At 41.7% G+C, this 25,533-nt stretch overlaps 1 protein-coding gene and 1 long non-coding RNA gene across 3 annotated transcripts in view; both read left to right on the top strand.

The window, feature by feature from the left end:
* LOC135558849 (gap junction gamma-1 protein-like) overlaps positions 1-25,533 on the top strand; it is a 35,866-nt gene that overhangs the window by 1,456 nt on the left and 8,877 nt on the right. The window contains exon 1 of one of the 2 annotated variants that reach the window (XM_064993023.1): positions 21,273-21,750. The exons of the other annotated variant lie outside the window; for it this stretch is intronic. The gene's annotated coding sequence lies outside the window, so the exon portion shown is untranslated. Of the gene's footprint in view, positions 1-21,272; positions 21,751-25,533 lie in introns of those variants that run through there. 2 annotated transcript variants of the gene reach the window in all.
* Positions 1,748-2,620, top strand: LOC135558200 (uncharacterized). The gene is made up of 3 exons (XR_010458325.1): positions 1,748-1,876; positions 1,991-2,050; positions 2,200-2,620. It is a non-coding gene; the product is annotated as an uncharacterized LOC135558200 (long non-coding RNA).

The following is a 25,533-nucleotide window of genomic DNA, read 5'->3' as shown; positions in this document are numbered from 1 at the left end:
AATGTTTTTCAGCCGGACATTGCTGCTATACAGTATTAGGGCATTTCAGTATTATTATGCACATGTTCAATGACTTCATTGGTAGTCTGTATGTAATCAACATTCTCAGTATGGCAAACCCTCTAGACGTGTGCTGTGTGTTGAAAAAGTTATAGTTACTCAATGGCAATAAAACCTATTGAGATTCATATCTATTATTCTGCTGGCATTTCTACACTGGCGATTGCATGTCACTAGGCCTTCCTAGCTCATAGTATTGCATGCAGTGTCCTACTGTACAGCTGAATATGCTCAGTGTAGGCTCACCTCAGGCCCAACCACCTGATGCTTCCTGTGAGTCTGAACCAACAAGTCAGAAAATACTGATCCCTTATTTTAAGAATGATTATGCGTAAAATAAACAATATCTTCTATATTCTCAGTGTACAAATGGGAAAATAATTGGGCTTTTGCTATACAGGAACAAACCCACTGAGCACAAACTGGTTGAATAAAAAAAAAATCAACATCCTTTGTCAAAGTATTGACGTGGAATCTACGTCGAAAATACATTGGATTTGAAAAAAGTAATCAACGTAAATTATTGCTTTTTCCGGGTGAAACTTCAACCACAGGATTCTGTCACCATAGTAACCAACTTTCAATGAAGATGCACGTCTCTGCATCAACCAAACATCTAAGTTAAAGAATAGGACTGAATCAAATCAAACGTTATTTAAAAGTGCATTTAAAGTTTGATTTGATGCAGTCCTATTCTTTAGCTTAGACTTTTTGTTTGAGATGGAGACATTATTCCAACCTATCAATTATTAATTTCTAGACAAACTGAAATTAAAGCCAGACTAAGTCAGTGGCACAGATGGAACAATCCAAGCAGTGGATACATTTTCTTGCATTGACAACCAAACACAATTCAATATCACTTTTGAAATACAATAAATAGCCTATTGTCGATAAGTTAACAAATAGTATGTTGGACTCACGTCACCAACTCAACCAAAAATTTAAAGTTGAAGAATGGGGTTAAGCCAGTGGCTCAGATGGAACTATCCAAGCAGGCTCCTTTTAAATGTTGATATTTTGTTGCATTGTCAACCAAACACAATATGACCTTTACAATAAATAGCCTAAAGTTAAGGCCATCTTACACACTAATGTAACATTCAAATCAAAATCAAATGAAATTGTATTGGTCACAAACATATTTAGCAGATGTTATTGTGTCTGTAGCGAAATGCTTGTGTTGAGGCCTAATACTGTTATTTAGTCTGTAAACTTGATGATTAAGATGGAGGCGTGCGTGACCACGCAGTCATGGGTGAACAGGGAGTGTAACGTCTGCTTCCAACTCAAACACGTAGATCCCCTGAATGCAGCTCACTCTCCAGATCCCAATCACCTGAATTCTAATAACCTGTTCACACACCTGTATGTCATTTTCACACACTATTTAGTTCAGTTCTTTTTCTCGTGATTTAATCCTTCAGTGTATGATAGTTTTTGCCTGCCTCACTAATGACGCATTTTGCAGGATTTCCTGTTATCTACCTATTTCCTGATCTCCCAGACTACGTTACTAGCCTTTTCCCTGCCTGTACTGTTGCCCTTTTGAACCCCCTGTGTATGACCTTCTGCCTGCCCCTGGACCTTGCTACCTGCCGCCTCCTGTGGTCCTTTGCAATAAACACCTGCTGCGCTCAGCAATTTAAACCAGCTCTCTGTCTCCCCTCGTGTTCATTACAGGGAGTACAGGAGGTGGCTAAGTATGTACCCTTGTGGGGCCCCTGTGTTGAGGATCAGCGAAGTGGAGGTGTTGTTTCCTACTTTTACCACCTGGGGGCGGCCGGTCAGGAAGTCCAGGACCCAGTTGCACAGGGTGGGTTCAGACCCACGGCCCAAGCTCAATGATGAGCTTGGAGGGTACGATGGTATTGAATGCTGAGCTATAGTCAGTGAACTGCATTCTTACATAGCTATTCCTCTTGTCCAGATGGGATAGGGCAGTGTGCAGTGCGATGGCGATTGCATCATCTGTGGATCTATTTGGGCGGTAAGCAAATTGAAATGGGTTTAGTGTGTCAGGTAAGGTGGAGGTGATATGATCCTTAACTAGCCTCTCAAACACTTCATGATGACAGAAGTGTGTGCTACAGGGTGTTTAGTCATTTAGTTCAGTGACCTTTGCTTTCTTGGCTACAGGAACAATGATGGACATCTTGAAGCACAGGGGAACTGCAGACTGGAATAGGGAGAGATTGAATATCTCCGCAAACACTCCAGCCAGCTGGTGTGCGCATGCTCTGAGGACGCGGCTAGGGATGCCGTCTGGGCCAGCAGCCTTGCGAGGGTTAACACGCTTAAATGTCTTACTTACGTCGGCCACGGAGAAGGAGTAACACATCCATGGTCATAATTTCTAAATATGAAGTGTGCATGTTCATGATAGCATTCATAGGCCCTCGCAGGTCTGTGAGATCTTCACAATTGCTGTAATAAACTGTGCAGAATCACGAACGGCATTGATCACTTGCACACTGCACACTGCAATCCAGGTCATTTGGTTGTGCTATTAGAGAGAAGCATAGTGATAACACATTAATACTGTATGTTGTATAAATAAACAAAATATGACATTTTATTAACATTTGAACTTTGATATGCTTTTAAATGGTTGAAAGAGCAGTGATAGACATTTCAGTGACAACTAAACCAAAAATCAGACACTGCATAGCGATAACGCATTGGAAATTCTACAAACGTTTGGCTCTCTTTTTGATTGGGTGAATATAGGTTGTAATCTCATTGATCATTGTTTCAACCAGAAATTATCGACATTGAAGTGACATGTGCCCAGTGTCGAGGCTCTGACCGTGTGAAAGATGCACTATAGACTAAGCTATCAGATTCAACACATTATTTAAGCATAGCTAATGTTTTTCTATATGCATTTGCATAAATATCTGATGTAGATGTGTAATTAGTGACCAGATTTTAATTGCTTCCCATGAATCTTAGCAACACGTACGTTTGAAACTCTACGGTGTAGCTACAGTCCAAGCAGAATAAAAGCTTGTTCATTCTCTTGCTAAGTAGGCTTGATATGATCGGACTGCCTAATTCTGACCAAACATTTGCTGTAGCATTTGTTACAGGCTAGGCTAAGGGTTGTGTAATGATACAAGATAGCCTTTTGTCATATTGGTGCAGTGGACTACTAGCCTGAGACAGCAACGCATGCATGACCATTCAGATACATGGATGCCACCTAGTGTTTTAAAACCTCCAGTGGCGAAAACAGATGTGATGGGGGAAATTACATACTGTACCATTGACAATGAATATGACCTCTTGCAGTTAAGAATACGATTATATTATTTGCATATAGCACGTGGTGTATTCTCTCCCTACCTGTGAATACAATATATTTTATTGTTTGACCAATCTAAATGTAAAATATGCAACAATGCATTCGTAAGTGAATTTTAATTAGGTTATACACCACGTCAATTCTTATAAATATGGTATTATCATGTATTTTCTGGCCTCTTGTCTGTATCAAAGTATTTTTTATGAAATCAGCATAATCTTTTTATACTTTAGCATTATCTAACTATCAAACATACTCCACATAAAACCATAAACAGGCCCTAACGAGCTGACATCAACACCTTGATCTCGTTACTGTACTTGTCATGTAATATCACTTAGACGGTGCCAGGAGCAAGACTCCTAGATATACGATTCTGCTGTCAGCTATTGTTGTGTAAGACAACATGACATGGACGAGCTAGGGAGCGTTGGCTGATGCTATCATATTAGGCCTGTGGGAGCGCTGCCAGTGGCTGAAGTTCACTGAGTTGGTGGTTCTGTCTCTTACACTGCAGTAAAAGGCTAGCTTACTAAGAGCTCTGGGGGTGGTGCTTTACTAAGTATTTCTCTGCTACTGAAATCCAAATGACCCTGAATAGGTCTGCTGCTCTTCAGGCCAGGCCTGGGACCACCTCATGACATGGTCAGTTATGACAAGATAATGTCAAAGTTTAAGGACCTCCAGCACTCCAAGCAAGCTTTGTTGTTTGTTGCCTGGTTTGTTTTAAGGGGAAGTTGTGTGTAGGGATTCTTCTCTTGACCAGATATTCATGCAATGTATTTGAGAGCACATCGATATTAGAACATTACAGTATTTTTGCTATGTAAATATGAATGTAATATTTTTTAAAATATATATTTGGATCGCATGGCAAAATCATGTCTGGATGTTTTTTTAATTCTGCATGGAGGGCATCATTATATAATCCAGAATGTGATTATTGCACATTTATAACAGAGAGTACTTAATTGGTAATCTTCTGAAATTAGGGTAAAGCAAGGGCTTGAAGACATTTGAAATTGAGTTTTATGTCTATAATATGCAATGTAGAATATAATAATGGGATGTGCGAGAAATGTGTGTTAGAAGAGCAGGGGACTGTGAAGTGACCAAAGGTTGTGATGTGGATCGCATAAGGATGACATGAAGTCAGCTAGTAACTTCGCAAACATCTAATCATCTTGACAGACAACATCTTAATTGTGAGCTGTAGGATATAACACTTTCAAATCCATTTTTGTTCTCTTAAGAATCAACTTAGATATTAGCAATGCCTTTCTCTTGCTTGCTGCCTTATTGAAAGTTTATAACAATGCCTGGTGCTTTCACCTCAGAACCCAGGTGAACGGAAAATGTGGTGCTCTTCTGGCAATTTTCATGCATTTTTACATGAAGCGGCTTAGAGTGTCTTTGATATGAGCAAAAGACATGGTCCATGCCAAGTAGACAGTACTCGGCACTCTTTAGAACATATATGGGTGAGGAAAGATACTGTATGTAAATGCTTTTTAGATATTCCCGAGCAAACAAGAAACATTCCCACAACATTAGCTAAGCTTACCATGAAGATATGTTAGGGTTTTACCTAACATTAGGATGATAACTCAAAAACATTCAAAGATTGATAAAAAAATAAATGTAATAAGATTTTCAGAAAATGTTTTAAATTAAATATCCTTGGAATGTTCTACTAAAATTAACTAAAAGGTTGTGCACAACAGCTGTAATAACCACCACAAAACATTCCCCAAATGTTCTCATTACGTTTCCAGGTAACGTAATAACAGAATATACCAGTGATGTTTTTAGACGTACTGTCGCAACAAAATGTAAGAGCAATAGAAATGCTTCTGAGAAAACATTACGGGAATGTTTTGCTAATGGTGATGGAGATTCTATTAAAAACAATCATAACAACAACCACCCTGCTCTCAAAAAGTTATAGCGTGACGTTGTGTTGTGATTGTTCCAATAACGTTTCCTAAACATTCTTCAGCAATCATGTCGGGATTCAATCCAATTGGTTCTGAGAAAACATTACTGGAACATTCCGCTAACATTAATGGAGATGTCATCCGAGACACCTACACATGTATAGGCTCTTAATTTGACCAGTTTCTCACAGCAGGAAAATAATCCTAGTAATGTGAATTACTAGGTGGATTATATTTCATTGAAATGTTTGTATGGGTTAATACATTTTTCGTTACGGCAAATCCTGTCTGAAATGTTAGTGGTAATTAAAAACTTTAAGCATTTTTAAACCTTGAATGCACTACACATTTGTTTTTACTGCGGTGCAGAAAAATGTGTCCTGCAACAGGGTGGTCTAATTAAGATCCTGTACAGTGGTAGTCAAACATATTGAGAATGACACAAATATACATTTTCACTAAGTCTGCTGCCTCAGTTTGTATGATGGCAATTTGCATATACTCCAGTATGTTATGAAGAGTGACCAGATGAATTGCAAATAATTGCAAAGTCCCTCTTTCCCAAAACATTTCCACTGCTTTTCAGCCCTGCCACAAAAGGGCCATCTGAAGTCATGTCAGGGATTCTCTTGTTAACACGGGTGTGAGTGTTGACGAGGACAAGGCTGGAGATCACTCTGTCATGCTGGTTGAGTTCGAATAACAGACTGGAACCTTCAAAAGGAGGGTGATGCTTGGAATCATTGTGCTTCCTCTGTCAATCATGGTTACATGCAAGGAAACACGTGTCGTCATCATTGCTTTGCAAAAAAGGGCTTCACAGGCAAGGATATTGCTGCCAGTAAGATTGCACCTAAATCAACCATTTATCGGATCATCAAGAACTTCAAGGAGAGCGGGTCAATTGTTGTGAAGAAGGCTTCAGGGTGCCCAAGAAAGTCCAGCAAGTGCCAGGACCGTCTCCTAAAGTTGATTCAGCTGTGGGATCGGGGCACCACCAGTACAGAGCTTGCTCAGGAATGGCAGGTGTGAGTGCAACTGCACGCACAGTGAGGCAAAGACTTTTGGAGGATGGCCTGATGTCAAGAAGGGCAGCAAAGAAGCCACTTCTCTCCAGGAAAAACATCAGGGACAGACCGATATTCTGCAAAAGGTACAGGGATTGGACTGTTGAGGACTGGGGTAAAGTCATTTTCTCTAAAGAATCCTCTTTCCAATTGTTTGGGGCATCCGGAAAAAAGCTTGTCCGGAGAAGACAAGGTGAGCGCTACCATCAGTCCCGTGTCATGCCAACAGTAAAGCATCCCGAGACCATTCATGTGTGGGGTTGCTTCTCAGCCAAGGGAGTGGGCTCACTCACAATTTTGCCTAAGAACACAGCCATGAATAAAAAATGGTAAGAACGCATCCTCCCAACCATCCAGGAACAGTTTGGTGATGAACAATGCCTTTTCCAGCACCTTGCCATAAGGCAAAAGTGATAACTAAGTTGCTCGGGGAACAAAACATCGATATTTTGGATCCATGGCCAGGAAACTCCCCAGACCTTAATAATCGCATTGAGAACTTGTGGTCAATCGTCAAGAGGCGGGTGGACAAACAAAACCCTACAAATTCAGACAAACTCCAAGCATTGATTTTGCAAGAATGGGCTGCCAATAGTCAGGATGTGGCCCAGAAGTTAATTGACAGCATACCAGGGAGGATTACAGAGGTCTTGAAAAAGAAGGGTCAACACTGCAAATATTGACTCTTTGCATCAACTTCATGTAATTGTCAATAAAAGCCTTTGACACTTATGGAATGCTTGTAATTATACTTCAGTATTCCATAGTAACATCAACGTCAAAAATATCTAAAGACACTGAAGCAGCAGACTTTGTGAAAATTAATATTTGTGTCATTCTCAAAACTTTTGGCCATGACTGTATAGGCCGAACAACCAATGTTGGAATTGGTAACAACAAACAGCCCAGCAAACCGGGAACATTCCCAGAACATTAGCTAACATTCCAATTAAATTCCAGTTAGGGATTGAGCTAACATTAGAATGATAACATTCAAAGAATGTTTTTGATCAACAATATATATATTTCTAAGAAAATATTTTAAAGGAAATGTTCTCTTAACAAAATCTGTAAAAATTACTACAAAACAACATTCCCCTAAGGTTCTCATTAGCTTTCCAAGGAATGTAATAACACAATGTTCCGGTAATGTTCTTAGAACATACTGCCGCAACAAAATGTGGGAGCAATAAAAGTTGTTCTGAGGAAACATTGCAGGAACGTTCTGCCAATGTTGATTGTTGTTATGGGTGTTTTGAATAACATATCAATCAGGGAATATTCCTAAAATGGTCTCATAAAGTTATAGTGACACGATGGTTCTAATAAAGTTTCCTGAACATACAGCGCCTTGCAAAAGTATTCATCCCCCTTTTTCCTATTTTGCTGCATTACAACTTGTCATTTAAATGAAATTTTATTTGGATTTCATGTAATGGACATGACTTTGTTATGAAGCCCCCTAAAGAAGATCTGGTGCAACCAATTACCTTCAGAAGTCACATAATTAGTTAAATGAAGTCCACCTCTGTGCAATCTGTGTCACATGATCTCAGTATATATACACCTGTTCTGAAAGGCCCCAGAGTCTTCAACACCACGAAGCAAGAGTCACCACCAAGCAAGCGGCACCATGAAGACCAAGGAGCTCTACAAACACGTCAGGGACAAAGTTATGGAGAAGTACAGATCAGGGTCGGGTAAAAAAAAATATATATATGAAACATCCCACGGAACACCATTAAATCCATTACTTTTCTTTTTTTTAAGAATATGGCACCACAACAAACCTGCCAAGAGAGGGCCGCCCACCAAAACTCATGGACCAGGCAAGGAGGGCATTAATCAGAGAGGCAACAAAGAGACCAAAGATAGCCCTGAAGGAGCTGCAAAGCTCCACAGCGGAGATTGAAGTATCTGTCCATAGGACCAATTTAAGCCATACACTCCACACAGTTGGGCTTTATGAAAGAGTGGCCAGAAAAAAAGCCATTGCTTAAAGAAAAAAACAAGCAAACATATTTGGTGTTCGCCAAAAGGCATGTGGGAGACTCCCCAACCATATGGAAGAAGGTACTCTGGTCAGATGAGACTAAAATTGAGCCTTTTGGCCATCAAGGAAAATGGATGGCGCTAAATTACAGGGACATTTTTGAGAGAAACCTGTTTCAGAGATTTGAGACTGGGACAGAGGTTCACCTTTCAGCAGGACAATGACCCTAAGCATACTGCTAAAGCAACACTTGAGTGGTTTAAGGGAAACTTGAAAAAATTGAATGTCTTGGAATGGCCTAGTCAAAGCCCAGACCGCAATCCAATTGAGAATCTGTGACATGACTTAAGGATTCATCTACACCAGCCAACTTGAAGGAGCTGGAGCAGTATTGCCTTGAAGAATGGGCAAAAATCCCAGTGGCTAGATGTGCCAAGCTTATAGAGGCATACCCCAAGAGACTTGCAGCTGTAATTGCTGCAAAAGGTGGCTCTAACAAAGTATTGACTTTGGGGTGTGAATAGTTATGCACGCTCAAATGTTCTGTTTCTTGTCTTAATACTTTTGCAACCCACTGTACTTCCACAATAAAAGGTTGGAGTAATAGAAGTGGTTTAATAAATAAAAAACTTGTAACACCTTTACCAGCAAACAAGACACATTCCTGCGAGTCTCTTGTAAATTTATTCTGTAAGGTTATGTCATGATGATCCAGAATTGTTCTAAAAACATACTTCAATGATGGAAGTAGTTCTAAAAACATTGCTGCAATGTTCTGCTAATATTGATGTGTAATTTAACATTATTATATGAAGTTACCAAACTTTTAAAAAAGGGCACTTACTTCATTACATTTTATAAGGGTATAGTCATACATCGCTAAAGCTTTTTTAAAGAATGATGATCAAGTAGATTTGAACCTGCGATCTACCATTTTCAAGCCCTGTAGGATACTTAGTCTGCTGCACAACAAGGACCCTGATGTTTCTATTGGTATTCCATTTGTACTGAAATCCTTAAATGATGATCCGATCCAAACTACAGTGCCTTGCGAAAGTATTCGGCCCCCTTAAACTTTGCGACCTTTTGCCACATTTCAGGCTTCAAACATAAAGATATAAAACTGTATTTTTTGTGTGAAGAATCAACAACAAGTGGGACACAATCATGAAGTGGAACGACATTTATTGTATATTTCAAACTTTTTAAACAAATCAAAAACTGAAAAATTGGGCGTGCAAAATTATTCAGCCCCTTTACTTTCAGTGCAGCAAACTCTCTCCAGAAGTTCAGTGAGGATCTCTGAATGATCCAATGTTGACCTAAATGACTAATGATGATAAATACAATCCACCTGTGTGTAATCAAGTCTCCGTATAAATGCATTTGCACTGTGATAGTCTTAGAGGTCCGATAAAAGAGCAGAGAGCATCATCAAGAACAAGGAACACACCAGGCAGGTCCGAGATCAAATCAAATCAAATTTATTTGTCACATGCACATGGTTAGCAGATGTTAATGTGAGTGTATCGAAATGCTTGTGCTTCTAGTTCCGACAATGCAGTAATAACCAACAAGTAATCTAACTAACAATTCCTAAACTACTGTCTTATACACAGTGTAAGGGGATAAAGAATATGTACATAAGGATATATGAATGAGTGATGGTACAGAGCAGCATAGGCAAGATACAGTAGATGGTATCGAGTACAGTATATACATATGAGATGAGTATGTAAACAAAGTGGCATAGTTAAAGTGGCTAGTGATACATGTATTACATAAGGATGCAGTCGATGATATAGAGTACAGTATATACGTATGCATATGAGATGAATAATGTAGGGTAAGTAACATTATATAAGGTAGCATTGTTTAAAGTGGCTAGTGATATGTTTACATCATTTCCCATCAATTCCCATTATTAAAGTGGCTGGAGTTGAGTCAGTGTCAGTGTGTTGGCAGCAGCCACTCAATGTTAGTGGTGGCTGTTTAACAGTCTGATGGCCTTGAGATAGAAGCTGTTTTTCAGTCTCTCGGTCCCAGCTTTGATGCACCTGTACTGACCTCGCCTTCTGGATGATAGCGGGGTGAACAGGCAGTGGCTCTGGTGGTTGATGTCCTTGATGATCTTTATGGCCTTCCTGTAACATCGGGTGGTGTAGGTGTCCTGGAGGGCAGGTAGTTTGCCCCCGGTGATGCGTTGTGCAGACCTCACTACCCTCTGGAGAGCCTTACGGTTGAGGGCGGAGCAGTTGCCGTACCAGGCGGTGATACAGCCCGCCAGGATGCTCTCGATTGTGCATCTGTAGAAGTTTGTGAGTGCTTTTGGTGACAAGCCGAATTTCTTCAGCCTCCTGAGGTTGAAGAGGCGCTGCTGCGCCTTCTTCACGATGCTGTCTGTGTGAGTGGACCAATTCAGTTTGTCTGTGATGTGTATGCAGAGGAACTTAAAACTTGCTACTCTCTCCACTGCTGTTCCATCGATGTGGATAGGGGGGTGTTCCCTCTGCTGTTTCCTGAAGTCCACAATCATCTCCTTAGTTTTGTTGACGTTGAGTGTGAGGTTATTTTCCTGACACCACACTCCGAGGGCCCTCACCTCCTCCCTGTAGGCCGTCTCGTCGTTGTTGGTAATCAAGCCTACCACTGTTGTGTCGTCCGCAAACTTGATGATTGAGTTGGAGGCGTGCGTGGCCACGCAGTCGTGGGTGAACAGGGAGTACAGGAGAGGGCTCAGAACGCACCCTTGTGGGGCCCCAGTGTTGAGGATCAGCGGGGAGGAGATGTTGTTACCTACCCTCACCACCTGGGGGTGGCCCGTCAGGAAGTCCAGTACCCAGTTGCACAGGGCGGGGTCGAGACCCAGGGTCTCGAGCTTGATGATGAGCTTGGAGGGTACTATGGTGTTGAATGCCGAGCTGTAGTCGATGAACAGCATTCTCACATAGGTATTCCTCTTGTCCAGATGGGTTAGGGCAGTGTGCAGTGTGGTTGAGATTGCATCGTCTGTGGACCTATTTGAGCGGTAAGCAAAGTGGAGTGGGTCTAGGGTGTCAGGTAGGGTGGAGGTGATATGGTTCTTGACTAGTCTCTCAAAGCACTTCATGATGACGGAAGTGAGTGCTACGGGGCGGTAGTCGTTTAGCTCAGTTACCTTAGCTTTCTTGGGAACAGGAACAATGGTGGCCCTCTTGAAGCATGTGGGAACAGCAGACTGATATAGGGATTGATTGAATATGTCCGTAAACACACCAGCCAGCTGGTCTGCACATGCTCTGAGGGCGCGGCTGGGGATGCCGTCTGGGCCTGCAGCCTTGCAAGGGTTAACACGTTTAAATGTTTTACTCACCTCGGCTGCAGTGAAGGAGAGACCGCATTTTTCCGTTGCAGGCAGTGTCAGTGGCACTGTATTGTCCTCAAAGCGGGCAAAAAAGTTATTTAGTCTGCCTGGGAGCAAGACATCCTGGTCCGTGACTGGGCTGGATTTCTTCCTGTAGTCCGTGATTGACTGTAGACCCTGCCACATGCCTCTTGTGTCTGAGCCGTTGAATTGGGATTCTACTTTGTCTCTGTACTGACGCTTAGCTTGTTTGATAGGTAATAGCTGCATTGTTTGATTTCAGTCATGTTACCAGACACCTTGCCCTGATTGAAAGCAGTGGTTCGCACTTTCAGTTTCACGCGAATGCTGCCATCAATCCAAGGTTTCTGGTTAGGGAATGTTTTAATCGTTGCTATGGGAACGACATCTTCAACGCATGTTCTAATGAACTCGCACACCGAATCAGCGTATTCGTCAATGTTGTTATTTGACGCAATACGAAACATGTCCCAGTCCACGTGATGGAAGCAGTCTTGGAGTGTGGAGTCAGCTTGGTCGGACCAGCGTTGGACAGACCTCAGCGTGGGAGCTTCTTTTTTTAGCTTTTGTCTGTAGGCAGGTATCAGCAAAATGGAGTCGTGGTCAGCTTTTCCGAAAGGGGGCGGGGCAGGGCCTTATATGCGTTGCGGAAGTTAGAGTAACAGTGATCCAAGGTTTTTCCGCCCCTGGTTGCGCAATCGATATGCTGATAAAATTTAGGGAGTCTTGTTTTCAGATTAGCCTTGTTAAAATCCCCAACAACGATGAATGCAGCCTCCGGATAAATGGTTTCCAGTTTGCAAAGAGTTAAATAAAGTTTGTTCAGAGCCATCGATGTGTCTGCTTGGGGGGGATATATACGGCTGTGATTATAATCGAAGAGAATTCTCTTGGTAGATAATGCGGTCTACATTTGATTGTGAGGAATTCTAAATCAGGTGAACAGAAGGATTTGAGTTCCTGTATGTTTCTTTCATCGCACCATGCCTCGTTAGCCATAAGGCATACACCCCCACCCCTCTTCTTACCAGAAAGGTGTTTGTTTCTGTCGGCGCGATGTGTGGAGAAACCCGCTGGCTGCACCGCATCCGAGAGCGTCTCTCCAGTGAGCCATGTTTCCGTGAAGCACAGAACGTTACAGTCTCTGATGTCCCTCTGGAATGCTACCCTTGCTCGGATTTCATCAACCTTGTTGTCAAGAGACTGGACATTGGCAAGAAGAATGCTAGGAAGTGGGGCACGATGTGCCCGTCTCCGTAGTCTGACCAGAAGACCGCCACGTTTCCCTCTTTTTCGGAGTCGTTTTTTTGGGTCGCTGCATGCGATCAATTCCGTTGTCTTGTTTGTAAGGCAGAACACAGGATCCACGTCGCGAAAAACACATTCTTGGTCGTACTGATGGTGAGTTGACGCTGATCTTATATACAGTAGTTCTTCTTAGCTGTATGTAATGAAACCTAAGATGACCTGGGGTACTAATGTAAGAAATAACATGTAAAAAAACAATAAAACTGCATAGTTTCCTAGGAACGCGAAGCGAGGCGGCCATCTCTGTCGGCGCCGGAAGTATACTGTTGTGAAGAAGTTTAAAGCCGGATTTGGATACAAAAAGATTTCCCAAGCTTTAAACATCCCAAGGAGCACTGTGCAAGCGATAATATTGAAATGGAAGGAGTATCAGACCACTGCAAATCTACCAAGACCATTTCTTAAAGATATACATAAAAAGTGTCGTTTACAGTTTGCCACAAGCCACCTGGGAGACACACCAAACATGTGGAAGAAGGTGCTCTGGTCAGATGAAACCAAAATTGAACTTTTTGTCAACAATGCAAAACGTTATGTTTGGCGTAAAAGCAACACAGCTCATCACCCTGACCACACCATCCCCACTGTCAAACATGGTGGTGGCAGCATCATGGTTTGGGCCTGCTTTTCTTCAGCAGGGACAGGGAAGATGGTTAAAATTGATGGGAAGATGGATGGAGCCAAATACAAGACCATTCTGGAAGAAAACCTGATGGAGTCTGCAAAAGACCTGAGACTGGGACGGAGATTTGTCTTCCAACAAGACAATGATCCAAAACATAAAGCAAAATCTACAATGGAATGGTTCAAAAATAAACATATCCAGGTGTTAGAATAGCCAAGTCAAAGTCCAGACCTGAATTCAATCGAGAATCTGTGGAAAGAACTGAAAACTGCTGTTCACAAATGCTCTCCATCCAACCTCAGAGCTCGAGCTGTTTTGCAAGGAGGAATGGGAAAAATGTCAGTCTCTCAATGTGCAAAACTGATAGAGACATACCCCAAGCAACTTACAGCTGTAATCGCAGCAAAAGGTGGCGCTACAAAGTATTAACTTAAGGGGGCTGAATAATTTTGCACGCCCAATTTTTCAGTTTTTGATTTGTTAAAAAAGTTTGAAATATACAATAAATGTCGCTCCACTTCATGATTGTGTCCCACTTGTTGTTGATTCTTCACAAAAAAATACAGTTTTATATCTTTATGTTTGAAGCCTGAAATGTGGCAAAAGGTCGCCAAGTTCAAGGTGGCCGAATACTTTCGCAAGGCACTGTATGGCTACTGTATATGTCTTAGTACATATGCACATCTGTGTACACCTCACAACAATCTGACAGGCAATAATTTAACATGATTTCTGAAATCAAGTTTGTCTGGAAAATAATAGTCAACTTCCCAACTTTATTAGTTAAACCGTAAACAGGATTGGTAGAGTAAGAAACAATAGAGGATATTTATTTTTCTAGATTTAGTTATCCTATCTTTTGCAAAGACAAAAACCACAACCTGGAAGTCAGAGTAAAGGTGGAAACAGCTTTATATTTATGTTAGGCCTATTCCAGTGGCACAATGGATTAATTTCAGGGATAACGCTCCCAGGTTCGATCTCAGCTTTGGACTATATATAAAATACATCAAAACTATGTTTGTACAATATGTGAATCATGTGATTCCAAATAAATGCCCAATATGTTTCAACTTCACTGTTAGTCTAGACCTTATGAATTATGTGACACATTTGAGTAAATGTAATGTAAATGATTTGATTTACATGGATTATTGTAGAACTAACTTCCTCAACAATAAGATGAAACAAACCTCTGTGGACTGTTCAAAACTTTATTGTATCATTCTGGGAACATAGGAATAACATTCTAAGAACATTGAGGGAATGTTTTGTGCACCCTGATGTAAACATTGTAAGAATGTCATCACAACTGGACAGATTTTGTGTTTAAGGAACCTATCTCTTGTGATGTACCCACACTGTTCCCACAACCTAATTAAATGTTCTGGGAATCTTTAAAGACAGTAAAAAAAATAAATCTGGGAACATTCTTGTAACATCAGGTGAATGTTTTTTTTTCACCCTAAATGAAACGTATAATCATCCGCACAACGGGACAGTTTTTGTGTTTTGGGAACATCTTTTGTGATGTCCCTACCATGTTCCCACAAACTAATGAAACATTCTTTGAACCTTTAAAGAACAGACGAAATGTCTTCTGGGAACGTTCTTGCAACGTTAAGCGAATGTTTTATGCAAATATTGTGTAATCATCAGCACAACTGGACCCTTTTTGTTATGAGAACATTAGTTGCAACCTAACAAATGTTCTGGGAACTTACACAGAACCAAATTTGGTTTACTGGCATATACCAAACTTGTAGAAAAAAAGCTATACCAGAGGATTGATGGAGCTCAATTAAGACTTATCCCATTTTTTGGCATCATCCATTTAATGAACAAACAAATAACACTTAATCTGCATCAACAACACTTAAACCAGAGTCCTTAACATTACATCCAGCTCACGCCAAGTGCAACATCTGCCTGAAAGCCAGAGTACTGATACATAACTTCCTACTGACAACAGAATAGACAAGGCAATATATGCTTTTCACTACATTGCTGCTATTTCTCTCAACTTACATAAAAATGAATGTGACATTGATGTCTGCTCATCACGTTCTACCTAAAGGCAATGTCAGTCTTGAGGCGAACAGTTCTGTCTCAGTATACTGTAGTACAGAATAGCTGCGTAGAGAAGACTTCATTCTGTGTGTTTATACTATCTGAACACAGTAAAACCAAAACCTCCAGTTAGATAGTTAGCAGGCCTAGTGTTCTCATGGAACATATTTTTTTTGGCTGTATGTAGAATGCAGCCTTTGTCCATTTTGTTAGAGGAAATGTTGTTACAGTGTATGCATAGTCCCTACGTAAGGATTAGCAAGGGTTTCGTTGGAGTATTTCAACCATTCCACTGCATTCTGAAATGGTTTAGGGCAGTCAAACGTTACAGGCAATTTACGATCTACATCAGATGTACATTCTTTTAAGTTGTATAAATATATAGCAAAATGCCAGAGAACTTTTGCAGTATGTTACATTTGTTCAGGTTTGAGTCCACCTGTTTTTTATAGTTGGACCATGTCCACGTCCTTCACAGCTATACTGCAATGCCTTGTTGACTAACAGTAGACATCCAAGCTCAGCTGAAGGAAGTTTTTCTTGGATAATGTTGGCATCCACCTCTAGGCTCTTCACCCCAGTCGCTTCGGTGGACTTGAACCTCTGTCAAACTGGCACGGGATGCACAGACCCAAGGGGTAGGATAGGATAGGCTTAGCTGAAAAACAGAGAGAAAAGTGAACAAATGAAAGAGGACTGCCACCACTCTCAGGCAGCCTACAGGATACACCCTGCTCTGCACTGCCTGGTAAGGGCAGTTGGATGATGTGGGGGAGAGGAGAACGGGGGAAAGCACTGGCTGAGTCGCATGCTTTGCTCTGGTGTCTTGTGTCACTCTTTTCTCTGGGGGGGGCACGTTCAAGTCACATGGCTTTGCTTGATCTGTTACATAAACACAGACCTCCATGGCCTCTAGTCAGCTCCCGTCAACTTAGTTCTGCAGAGAGGGAAAAACTCTACGGGAAAGTGACATTGGCAAGGGGCTGAGGAGAGGAGAGCTGTCGAGGTGTTCACTTCTCTTCTGTCCATGTGTCCTTGTTGTTGCACCATTCCAACTCCACTGCAGACAGACAGCACAACTCTCACTGACCTCTTCGAGGTGACAACTGACCGACCACGAGCAAATGCTTGTGGAGCTGTAATTTGAACAGAATGTGCCATTTTGTGCAGCAACAGATGACTATAACAGGAATCTGCAGGTGGTTTATCATCTCAACAGATCATTGAATAAGTTTTAACTGATTAACTGAATGAACATCATTTATTATATAATGACTAACTTATTATAACCAGAAAATAACATAAATAGATTAGGCTAGTTACTTGACTATCTGTGTCTTTTTGGGTGGCAGCAAGATTTTAGAGCTGTGTATGTGATCCGACTAAGAGAAGAAGCCACATGATGGTCTGACTGTGTTGCTCCCCCCTAGGGACAGCACAGCACATGGCTGTCTAGATGAACCCCAAATGCTCCAGTGATTCCAGCAGCATCCCATCTCCTTCTTCCCTTGACCCCAGCAGGGGTGCATGCAATGCCAGAACTCCTCAGTCAAATGCAGGGATGGGGGAAGAAAGGGATGGAAGGAGGAGGGGATGTTTGGAGGCAAAGCCTCTGGAGGATGGGTGGGTCCTTCAGGTCCAGCTGGCTTGGTTTCAGAGCCAGCACCCACTCAGTCCTCTCACTCACACGCCCTCCCGTCTCATCACTAAAATGGCCAAGATGCTCATCTTGCACACTCTCACAGAACTCTCCACACTCTCTTCAGCCCGCTCAGTTTTCACGTGACTCTCATATCACACTCTCATGGTTGAACTGTTTAGAGAAGTGTATATTTCACGAAGAAGTGTTAAATACGGACTCTTTTTTGGAAAATACTGGTCTTTAGGTGAAAGAATGATAAGTATGACCAGTAACCCTTATTCCGTGTCAGAGGATTCCAGTGATGTCTGAGCAGAAATAAAATGTTGATCAATTGGCCAAGTCTGTGAGGTATTAGCAAGGGAATCATCCAAAATACAGGTGATAAAAGTGACATTTGTTACCCACACTCCCCAGTTTGCTAATGAAAGAGATTGATATAAGGCGTGTACCTCCTTTGTATCCAGATATGTCATTTAATGATAATTCTTGACTTCTGAGTATCTTTCGGAGGAAGACTAAGTCACTCCACACCACAGTCATACGGTCATTGTAGCACTCTGGCTTTAGCCAGATACTGGTCTCTTTACTGTTGTGCACCAATTTCAGTTTAGCTGAAGGTGTAACAGCTCTCATCGAAAGGAGTGGACCAAAGCGCAGCGTTGAAAGTGTTCACGATTTTCTATTTTTCAAAAAACACTCAAAACAAAAATAGCAAACGTGAAAACGAATGCGCACAGTTCTGTCAGGTACAGACACGAAACAGAAAAGAAGATCCCACAAAACCCAAACGGAAAATGACAACTTATATATGATCCCCAATCAGAGACAACGATAGACAGCTGCCTCTGATTGGGAACCACACACACACACACACACGGCCAAAAAATAGAAAACACAGACTTTCCCACCCAAGTCACACCCTGACCTAACCAAACAGAGAATAATAAGGATCTCTAAGGTCAGGGCGTGACAGACTGTCACCTCCAGTATTAAACAGTAGTACGATGGCTGGCTCACAATAAAAGTGATTGAGGAACAATTTTTTCAATTAGAAATTAAGTATATCAGCTCGGGTTTTCTTCATGGAGACAAATATTCATGGGCAAAGAACCATATGGTATGAATGAGGTACATGGTTTGCCTCTACTGTACTCAGATGCATTTTAGTCATATGAAAAAAGCAGTCACATGCGCTTAGTAACATTGTGCTTTCAGTTCTACGGCCTGACAAAAAGCCTTGAGTGTAAACACCATGTCGGAAAAGACGTGGAGTGTAGTGTGGAGTGGGACTTGTCCACCAGTCCCATCTCTGGCCATTCGCCTGGATGGAACATCTAAATATTTGGACACTTGATATGACTGAGTGTACCTGTTGGATACATTAAAGCGGATCTGCTCGAAGGCAATGTGTTTTTTATCTCTGTGTGGCACTTTGGAGAGTGGATATCCCAGCAGGCTAACCCTCTCTCTCTCTCCATTGTTGTTTGTTATAATTAAGGACATCTGTTGTACTGTATATAAATATACAATTGCAGTAGGTGTTGGTCTGTGTGAGTGTTTGTGTAATTAAATGACAGAGAGAAAGAGAGTGAGAGAGAGAGAGAGCATTCATACTTATATGCGCGACCATCCATATGCCAACTACTATGCAGATGCATCTACTTTCCACATTGTGTATTTTCAAGGCAAGCTATCACATCCACAACTAACTTTACAGGTACCCTAGGCATGGGGAAGTGAGGAGAGGCAGTTGTGTGGTGCACCATGTCTTGCTGAGATCAGAGAGAGGAAGAGCTGTCATCATCTTTGTTAAGCTACAGAGGAGTGAGTGTTGAGCAGTGTTGGGTTACAGGGGAGTGAGTGTTGAGCAGTGTTGAGCTACAGAGGAGTGAGTGTTGAGCAGTGTTGAGCTACAGAGGAGTGAGTGTTAAGCAGTGTTGAGCTACAGAGGAGTGAGTGTTGAGCAGTGTTGAGTTACAGGGGAGTGAGTGTTGAGCAGTGTTGAGCTACAGGGGGGTGAGTGTTGAGCAGTGTTGAGTTACAGGGGAATGAGTGTTGAGCAGTGTTGAGCTACAGGGGAGTGAGTGTTGAGCAGTGTTGAGCTATGGGGGGGTGTTGATCAGTGTTGAGCTAGAGGGGGGGGGGGGTGTTGAGCAGTGTCGAGCTACAGGGAAGTGAGTGTTGAGCAGTGTTGAGCTACAGGGGGCTGAGTGCTGAGCAGTGTTGAGCTCCAGAGGAGTGAGTGTTGAGCAGTGTTGAACTACAGGGGAGTGAGTGTTGAGTAGTGTTGAGCTACAGGGGGGTGAGTGTTGAGCAGTGTTGAGTTACAGGGGAGTGAGTGTTGAGCTATAGGGGGTGAGTGTTGAGCAGTGTTGAGCTCTAGGGTGGTGAGCGTTTAACAGTGTTGAGCTATAGAGGGGGTGAGTGTTGAGCAGTGTTGAGCTCTAGGGTGGTGAGCGTTTAACAGTGTTGAGCTATAGAGGGGGTGAGTGTTGAGCTATAGGGGGTGAGTGTTGAGCAGTGTTGAGCTCTAGGGTTGTGAGCGTTTAACAGTGTTGAGCTAGAGGGGGTGTTGAGCAGTGTCGAGCTACAGGGGAGTGAGTGTTGAGCAGTGTTGAGCTACAGGGGGCTGAGTGCTGAGCAGTGTTGAGCTCCAGAGGAGTGAGTGTTGAGCAGTGTTGAGCTACAGGGGAGTGAGTGTTGAGTAGTGTTGAGCTACAGGGGGGTGAGTGTTGAGCAGTGTTGAGTTACAGGGGAGTGAGTGATGAGCTATAGGGGGTGAGTGTTGAGCAGTGTTGAGCTCTAGGGTGGTGAGCGTTTAACAGTGTTGAGCTATAGAGGGGGTGAGTGTTGAGCTCTAGGGTGGTGAGCGTTTAACAGTGTTGAGCTATGGGGTGGGTGTTGAGCAGTGTCGAGCTACAGGGGAGTGAGTGTTGAGCAGTGTTGAGCTACAGGGGGCTGAGTGCTGAGCAGTGTTGAGCTCCAGAGGAGTGAGTGTTGAGCAGTGTTGAGCTACAGGGGAGTGAGTGTTGAGTAGTGTTGAGCTACAGGGGGGTGAGTGTTGAGCAGTGTTGAGTTACAGGGGAGTGAGTGTTGAGCTATAGGGGGTGAGTGTTGAGCAGTGTTGAGCTCTAGGGTGGTGAGCGTTTAACAGTGTTGAGCTATAGAGGGGGTGAGTGTTGAGCAGTGTTGAGCTCTAGGGTGGTGAGCGTTTAACAGTGTTGAGCTATAGAGGGGGTGAGTGTTGAGCTATAGGGGGTGAGTGTTGAGCAGTGTTGAGCTCTAGGGTTGTGAGCGTTTAACAGTGTTGAGCTAGAGGGGGGGTGTTGAGCAGTGTCGAGCTACAGGGGAGTGAGTGTTGAGCAGTGTTGAGCTACAGGGGGCTGAGTGCTGAGCAGTGTTGAGCTCCAGAGGAGTGAGTGTTGAGCAGTGTTGAGCTACAGGGGAGTGAGTGTTGAGTAGTGTTGAGCTACAGGGGGCTGAGTGCTGAGCAGTGTTGAGCTCCAGAGGAGTGAGTGTTGAGCAGTGTTGAGCTACAGGGGAGTGAGTGTTGAGTAGTGTTGAGCTACAGGGGAGTGAGTGATGAGCTATAGGGGGTGAGTGTTGAGCAGTGTTGAGCTATAGGGGGTGAGTTTTGAGCAGTGTTGCGCTATAGGAGGCTGAGTGTTGAGCAGTGTTGAGCTATGGGGGGTGTTGAGCAGTGTTGTGCTATAGGGGGGGTGTTGAGCAGTGTTGAGCTACAGGGGAGTGAGTTTTGAGCAGTGTTGGGTTACAGGGGGGTGAGTGTTGAGCAATGTTGAGCTATAGGGGGTGAATGTTGAGCAGTGTTGAGCTATAGGGTGGTGAGTGTTTAGAAGTGTTGAGCTACAGGGAGTGGTAGGGAAGGGGAAGGCTGGAGGTGTTGCCACTAACAAGCCTCTCTCAGCTGGGTGGGTGTTAATTTCAATCTGCAGTCAGATGTCCTTAAATTTGACCCTCTGGTACAGGGTCACTTGCCAGGGTGGGGAGTGAGACATTTTTTCCTTGTCTTTCTCCTTCTCTTTTTTATAATTCCTTCTTGGGCAAAAGGCTGGCGTAATAGAAAACAGACACGAGTCAGAATGTGAGGCATTCACAGGAGAAAAAGTTCAGTTCCGTCCTCACTGTGTGGATAAGTCAGGAGAGGAAAACAGAAAAGGCTAAGTAGTCTAATCATACAGTGTTTGTTGTTTTTACCATGTGGGGGAGATGATGTTGTTGTTAGCTAGTGTGTCACAGCGTCAGATCAGGATTAGGATGGATCCTCCATGCCATCGGCACGGACTTGGCACGGGATGGCTGTGAAAATGTGGACAAAGTTATGTCTGAACAGAGCGTGCAGTCCAACTTCTTCTCCAGGTGGGTTTTGTCCGTTCTCTCCCAAACCCTAGGATGCGTAGCTCTTTCCTCTGTCATACTGTAGGTGTTGTCGGCTGAACATTTGAAATGAGGTTACAATACTTTGATGCAGAATTCAGGTGTAGAACGTGTCATTTGAATTGTATGTCAAATGTAGCATGGTTTTTAAATCAACAGGGTAAATGTATGGTGCAGAAATATGTATTGAGATGAGCCCAATGTGTCTCCTCAGGCACCAGTTTTATTTAAAAAACAGACACATATTTTAGTCCCACTGTGTAAAGCTGGAAGGATATTATTTTGCAGCAGATAAAGAAAAGTAGTTCATCTTGACGTACACCCCTGACACCAGGTCATTTGTAAGTCTTTATCATGTATATTCTCTCAGGCCGCTACGACCTAAACATTTGTTAAATTTCTCAAATTGGTTGATCTCAGTTGGCCATATATGGTCGGGATAGAGAGAAAATGTTGAGTTATGGACTAATATTAAGAGAACCGTTATGATATCATCAATAAACGTGGTCCTATGTGGGTTGGGGAGGGGGGATGACTGGGTGGGTGTTTTTGTCTTTTTTCTTTCATCCTTACAGTTGTGTTTTGGCTGTGTTACCATAAATAAATAAAACATGTCATAAAAAATATATAAAATCCAGAGAAGAATTCCACGCAATTACGGCAAGGTGTTACTGCAACTTGTTTACACCAGGCTAATAAATAATTGTTCTATAAGACATAGAGATGCAGTTCTCATTATTGTTTTCTTGTTATACAGATTTGTACCATTTGAAATATATTTTACATGTGTTCAAAATATTGGGTTAGATTATGTTTAATGATGAATAAAAGTGGTAAACTATAATTATACATTACTTATTCATATCAGGACACAGGTCAAAGGTCAAGATCATGAGGACAAGTCAGGTGGGATCACCTTCAATGGGAGAACAAAACTTATGTTGTTATACGGAAATGGAAAGATAGCCTACATAAAAACAATGCTTTTAATTTTGTCACATCACACAGTCATTTTTTTCCCCTTCAGCTAATGCGGATGCTGAAATCAATATTTACACGATTGATTGATATTAAGAATAGGGTTGCAAAGCTTGTACTTCAATAACTTAAAAAATGTGTATTCATATAAAAAATGAAAACTATATATCTGTGTCCATATTGTCCATGCGTTTCAAGTAGATAGACCATATGATTTAAGTGAATAAAACCTTATTTTCAATTAACTGCAACTATTGACTATAGATCATATGATTTAAGTGAATAAAGCCTTATTATAAATGAACTGCAACTATTGACTTTTCTTCACAACTGCCACCATTTTGATGCCAAAACATTGACAACAAATACATATTGATATGGTGAAATAAATATATATGAAGTATATTTCATGCTGAAAGCCTCATATATAACACCAATGATATTCACTGACTGAGTTCATGGTTTATATTTAGGATAATGTTTTACAGATTTGTCATTCTATTATTTATTTTAAAATCCTCGAATTTAATTATTTCAAATATTGTACATGTGGGAAGGCCACACAGAGGGACATAGATAGTTACGGACACATGTGATAATCTGAGGTACCCAAAAGGGTCTTGAGATAGACTACATAAAATCCTTCTAAAGTTCTAAAGTTTCCAGTAATATAACTCCCTTTGCAACCCTAATAAAGGGAATAAAAACAAAAACTGGTAGTAACGCCTAGAATTAAAACTCATACATGCATATAGTAATTTCAATCAGTCTCAAATCAGTTTGTTCTATCAGAATTCTTCCAACATTATTGTTAAAACATGTTGTTAACAGAAATGAAATATTTATATTTACTAATCCCCAAAGGGCAATGAGCATGAAACATGTTTATTGCTTTCTTGCATTGGTAACCTACGACATCTAGCATGGAATTAACATGTAGAGATCCTTAAATAAAACACGGCAATATCACACAGCGAAAGAGTAAAGCTAACAAGTTACACAAACTTTTTCTCTTTTCCAGTTCCAGTTCAACCAACTGCATAAAATAATGTTGCAAACAACCCACACTGAATTGATGTACACAGCAGCCAATCACTTCCAAAGCATGCTCTCATGGGGCACCCTTCATTATAATGCCTAGCCATAATCCTTACTGGGCTTCAGTTAAACAAACCTGCCTATCCTCAAGTTCTCGGCAGGGATGTATTGTAGTAAAATGTAAACTCACTTTATTCATTTTATGAACAGTTTATTAACAGTTTACTAACTTATAATACTAGATACGTGTTTCACATGAGGGCTCACCCACCTTATATTGCCCACGGTAGCTGCCGTCTGTGGCCTGGCCATGTGGTGGTAGCTGCCGTCTGTGGCCTGGCCATGTGGTGCTAGCTGCCCCTCTCTCCCCGGTGTGAGACAGCAGCAGCACAGGGTCTGGTGGGTCTGGAGGGCATGCCTCGTGGCCTCGTGGTAGCTAGACAGACGAACAAGCCTCTCCTGTTCACTGTTTTCACTCAGATGGCAGCTAGCGGAGACAGTGCTGCTATACAGTCATGATACTATCAACTCACAAAGCAGGCAGTCAGTCTGCTCTGTGTGTGAGGGGAGTAGGGACACTAGTGGGAGAACATCCTGGGAGAAGCATAGATGGCCTACTTCTCTTCCTTTAAAATCAATCTGAGAGTCCCAGTTCAACATTCAGGGGAACCTACAGTATAGGGATTTTCTCTCCGAATAAGAGTATAGCACACAGAGACACCTCCACATCTGCCTTCTCTCTCTCCTCCCCCATATGCCTCCTATCTTGATATAACCCAGGTGTGTCACTCACTACCTTTCTTTAGCTTGGAGAGAATTCATCTAAATATCCCTTCATTCAGTCATCGAGAAGCTGCATCATTAATCATTAAACAGTATGAGAATAGTAGAAGCTTTTGAGTAATCTATACACAAGGTCATGTACATATCCTCTCACTATATATGCATACTTGTTACTTGTCTAAGGTAACGCTCCCAATACTTTTAATGCATTTTTCCACAAAAAGGTGGGTAAACTGTTGCGCAAAGTAAAAAAGTTGGGAACAAAACTGTGTTTACTTGTATTTACACCACTATACCACTGTGTGTGATATAGTATGTCAGCAGTTTTTTTCAAGTCTTTTGCTAAATTGAATTGATTATTAGAATTATAAAAAAATAATGCACTCCAATAGTTTTATTTGTGTTTTATAATTATAATGTTTAAGAAAAAAGATACCAAAAATGCTAATTTAGAACCACATTTTTTGCACATGGAAGCGAGTGAGAACAATCTGTTTATTAATTTCAAATAGGTCCCAGGGATTATGTTCATAGTTGTTGCTTTTAATTAACATTAGTCTGTTGTGTTGCATTGTCATTATGTACTATTATTGCAAAAGTTGTGTGCAAATATATTATTTAAATCTGTTTTGCCTACATGTTGGGATGAGAGTGGAATTGTTCATCTCAAATAAATATTTTAATGTTTGCAAAAAGTTCACAAACATATTTTATAGGAATATGAGGATCATAACACAATTGCTCTGTATCATATAATTTGGTAAATTAAAAGAAAGCAAAAGGTTTAATCAACTAATTTAGGTAAATCTGCAGTAACAAGTTGACTTTGAAAAAGGTAAAAAAAGAGACTTGACTTCTAGGATCTGGTCGAAGTAAAAGTTTTAAAGTAACTTTCTAGTGTTTACAATATGAGTGAACAAGTTTTCCTTCCAAAAACATGGAATTCAGTATGTTAAAAAGCAGCTT

The sequence above is a fragment of the Oncorhynchus masou genome, chromosome 17, assembly GCF_036934945.1.
Source record: "Oncorhynchus masou masou isolate Uvic2021 chromosome 17, UVic_Omas_1.1, whole genome shotgun sequence".
In the NCBI taxonomy this organism is placed as follows: Eukaryota; Metazoa; Chordata; class Actinopteri; order Salmoniformes; family Salmonidae; genus Oncorhynchus; species Oncorhynchus masou.
This window is presented reverse-complemented; position numbering and strand designations above follow the sequence as displayed.